The 4,644-nt window shown below is 43.2% G+C and overlaps 1 pseudogene; it reads right to left on the bottom strand.

The window, feature by feature from the left end:
* Positions 1–363: 363 nt before the first annotated feature.
* On the bottom strand, positions 364–1,933 carry LOC140631505 (tubulin alpha-1A chain-like; annotated as a pseudogene).
* Between the last annotated feature and the right edge of the window lie 2,711 nt (positions 1,934–4,644).

The raw sequence follows: 4,644 nt of genomic DNA, 5'->3' as shown, positions 1-4,644 counted from the left end.
GGCACCATGATAGTCAAGTGCCAAATTATTAAAAAAAAAAAGGGATCCCTGGGTGGTGCAGCAGTTTAGCGCCTGCCTTTGGCCCGGGGCGCGATCCTGGAGACCCGGGATCGAATCCCACATCAGGCTCCCGGTGCATGGAGCCTGCTTCTCCCTCTGCCTGTGTCTCTGCCTCTCTCTCTCTCTCTGTATGACTATCATAAATAAATAATAATAAAAAAAAATTAAAAAAAAAAAGAATTATTTTTTTGAGAGAGAAAGAGAGCAAACAAGTGGAGGGGAGAGGGAGAGAATCTCAAACAGACTCCCCACTGAGCTCAGAGCCTAACTTAGGGCTTGATCTCACAATCCTGAGATCATGACTTACTAAGCCCAAATCAAGAGCTGAAAACTTAACAGACTGAGCCACCCAAGTGTCCCACCTTTGTGACATTTTTAACTTTAGTATTCTTCTTCTTCTTCACCTTCTCCTCTTATAGAATCCACACCAACCTTCTCATAATTCTTCTCAAGGGTAGCCATGTCCTCACAGGCCTCAGAAAACTCTTCGTTCCCCTTGCCCTCAGCCACATATCAGTGAACAAAAGCACACTTGGCATACATCAGGTCAGATTTGTGGTCCAGATGAGCCCAGGCCTCAGCAATGGCTGTGATGTTGCTCAGCATGCTCACAGCTCACTGTAATTTGGCCAGGTTTGCACCAGGTCTCACAGTGGGAGGGTGGCAATTAATGCCAACTTTGAAGCCAGGCAGGCACTAGTCCACAAACTGGATGATATGCTTGATTTTTTTTTCTTTTTCTTTTTTGTGACAGTCATACAGAGAGAGAGAGAGGCAGAGACACAGGCAGAGGGAGAAGCAGGCTCCATGCACCGGGAGCCCAATGTGGGATTTGATCCCAGGTCTCCAGGATCGTGCCCTGGGCCAAAGGCAGGAGCCAAACTGCTGCGCCACCCAGGGATCCCGATATGCTTGATCTCGACAGTGGCAATGGCAACATTGACATCTTTGGGAACCACCTCACCATGGTACAATGTCCAGGAAGCCATGTATTTACCATGACAAGGGTCACATTTCACCATCCGGTTGGCTGGCTCAAAGCATGCATTGGTGATCTCTGCTACAGCAAGCTGTTCATGGTAGGCTTTCTCAGCAGAGATGATAGAAGCATATGTGGCCAGAGGGAGTGGATGTGGGGATAGGGCACCACTTTGGTCTGGAATTCTCTCAGATGAACATTCAGGGCCCCATCAAATTTGAGGGAAGCAGTGATGGAGGACACAATTTGACCTATCAACCTATTTAGGTTAGTGTGGTTTGGAAGTTCAATATGGAGGTTTCTACAATACATGTCATAGTTGGCCTCATTGTCTACCATGAAGGCCCAATCAGAGTGCTCCAGGGTGGTGTGGGCAGTGAGGATGGAATCTTAGGGCTCAAAGATAGCTATGGAAACCCAGGGTAGTTGGGTAAATGGAGAAGTTCAGCTTGGACTTCTTGCCACAATCAAAAGAGACATTCCATCAGCAGGGAGGTGAACCCAGAACCAATTCCCCCTCCAAAGCTATGGAATATCAAGAAGCCCTGAAGACCTGTGCACTGGTTGCCCAGTTTCCAAATTTGGTCTAAGGCAAAGTCAATTATCTCCTTGCCAATGATGTAGTGCCCTCCGAAATAGTTATCGGCAGCATCTTCCTTGCCAATGAAGAACTGCTCAGGGTGGAAGAGGTGGCAGTAGGTGCTAATGCAAATTTCATCAATGACTCTTGAGTTCCAGGTCTACAAATATCACCCTGGGCACATGCTTGCCAGCAAACATCTCACTGAAGAAGGTGTTAAAAGAGTCATCTCCTCCCACAATGGTCTTATCCCAGCAGACATTATCAATTTGGACACCAGCCTGGCCAACATGGATGGAGATACATTCACACATGGTTGCTGCTTTGTAGCTACTGAGCAGATGGTGGAGATATTGTTGCTTCTTATAGTGTGACTCAGGTAGTCAATGTAGGGGAAAGTCCACTCATTATAACTTTGTAAAGAGTTTCCAGGGCTCCTGAGTGGCTCAGTTAGCTAAGCATCTGACTCTTGATTTCAGCTCAGGTCATGATCACAGTCATGAGATCAAGACTGGCATCCGGTGCCATGCTCAGCAGAGAGTCTGCTTGAGGTTCTCTCTGTCTCTCCATTTGCCTTCTCTCTCACAATGAGTAAATAAATCTTAAAAAAAAAAAAGTTAAAAAAAAGTTTCTATCTAGCTTTCAATGGAATGGATCCACCTCTTCTATGGTGTCTTTTGATGAACAAAAGCCTTAATCTTATGTAGGCTAATTTATCAGTCTTGTTCTTTGTATTGGGTTGTTTGTTTTCTTCTCTCTTTTTTTTTACTGAGCTATAATTGACATATACCATTGTATTAGTTTTAGGTGTACACCATAATGATTTGATATATGCATATATTCCAAAATGATTACCAGAATGAGTTTTGTTAACATTTACCACCATACAAAGTCACAAAATTTTGCATGTATGTGTGTGATGAGAACTTTTAGGGGTACCTGGGTGGCTCAGCATTTGAGCATCTGCCTTTGGCTCAGCGTGTGATCCTAGAACTTTTAGATTTACTTTCTTAGCAATTTTCAAATATATAATACAGTTTTGTTAACTATAGTCACCATGCTATACATTACATCCCCAGGACTTATAACTGGAAGTTTATGCCTTTTGACCACCTTCACTCATTTTGCCTACCCCCTGCTTCTGGTAACCATTAATCTGTTCTGTTTTTATGAATTTGGTTTGGGGGCGCTGGGGTGGCTCAGTGGTTGAGTATCTGCCTTTGGTTCAGGTCGTGATCCCAGGGTCCTGGGATCGAGTCCCACATCAGGCTCCTGCAGGGAGCCTACTTCTTCTTCTGCCTGTGTCTCTGTGTCTCTCATGAATAAACAAATGAAATCTTAAAAAAAAAAAAAAAAAGAATTTGGTTTGGTTTTAGATTTCACATGCAAATGAAATCCTACAATACTAATCTTTTTTCTGACTTCTTTCATTTAGCATAACATCCTCAAGGTCCATCCATGTTGTTGCAGGATTTTCTTTTTTTATGGCTGAGTAATATTCCACATATATCATATTTTCACATTTTCTTTATCCATTCATCCCTCAGTGAACACTTAGGTTGTTTCCTTGTTTTTGCTGCAGTAAATAATGCTTCAGTGAATATGAGTGTGCAGATACCTTTTGAGATAGTGATTTCGTTTTCTATGGATAAATATCCAAAAGTGGAATTGCTAGATTATTTGTTAGTTCTATTTTCACTTTTTTGAGGAACATCCATTATGTTTTCTATTGTAGCTGCATTCCTAAATGTACACAAGGGTTCCCATTTCTCCACATCTTTGCCAACACTTATTATTGTTTATCTTTTTCTTAAGATTTTATTTATTTATTCATGAGAGACACAGAGAGAGACAGAGAGAGAGAGGCAGAGACATAGGCAGAGGGAGAAACAGGCTCCGTGCAGGAAGCCCAATGCAGGACTCGATCCTGGGACTCTGGGATCTTGCTCTGAGCCGAAGGCAGACCCTCAGGTGGCCCTATTGCCTGAGCCACCCAGGCATCCCTATTGCTTATCTTTTTGATGATAGTCATTCTAACAGGTGTGAGGTGATATCTCTTTGTGGTTTTGATTTGCATTTCCCTGATGGTGAGTGATGTTGAACACTTTTTCATGTACCTCTTGGCCATCTGTATGGTTTTTTTTTTTTTTGGAAAAATATCTATTCAGATCCTCTGTCCAGTCTCTCTTTTTTTTTTTTTTTAGATTTTATTTATTTATTCATGAGAGACACAGAGAGAGGCAGAGACATAGGCAGAGGGAGAAGCAAGGTCCATGTAGGAGCTCGATGTGGGACTCAGTCCCAGAACTCTGGGACCACATGGTGGGACAAAGGCAGACACTCAACCGCTGAGTCACCCAGATGTCCCCTCACAAACAATTGAATTAAAAAATGGGCAGAGGTGGGGCAGCCAGGGTGGCTCAGGGGTTTGGTGCCTGCCGTTGGCCCAGGGCGTGATCCTGGAGACCCAGGATTGAGTCCCATGTCAGGCTCCCTGCATGGAGCCTGCTTCTTCCTTTGCCTGTGTCTCTGCGTCTCTCTCTCTCTCTCTCTCTGTGTCTGTCATGAATAAATAAATAAAATCTTAAAACATAATAAAAATAATAAATTAATTTTAAAAAAAATAAATAAAATAAAAATTAAAAATGGGCAGAGGGGACTCCTGGGTGGCTCAGCGGTTGAGCGCCTGCCTTCGGCCCAGGGCATAATCCTTGGGTCCTGGTATCAAGTCCCACATCAGGCTCCCTGCATGGAGCCTGCTTCTCTCTCTGCCTATGTCTCTGCCCCATCTCTCTCTGTGTCTCTCATGAATAAATAAATGAACTCTCTTAAAAAATAAAAATAAAATAAATTATGGGGGTTTTTTAGTTGTATGAGTTTATTTTTTACTTTTTTTTTTTTTAAAGATTTTATTTATTTATTCATGATAGTCACACAGAGAGAGGGAGAGAGGCAGAGACACAGGCAGAGGGAGAAGCAGGCTTCATGCAGGATAGCCCGACGTGGGACTCAATCCCAGGTCTCC

Source organism: Canis lupus, chromosome 4 (assembly GCF_048164855.1).
Source record: "Canis lupus baileyi chromosome 4, mCanLup2.hap1, whole genome shotgun sequence".
Taxonomy (NCBI): domain Eukaryota; kingdom Metazoa; phylum Chordata; class Mammalia; order Carnivora; family Canidae; genus Canis; species Canis lupus.
This window is presented reverse-complemented; position numbering and strand designations above follow the sequence as displayed.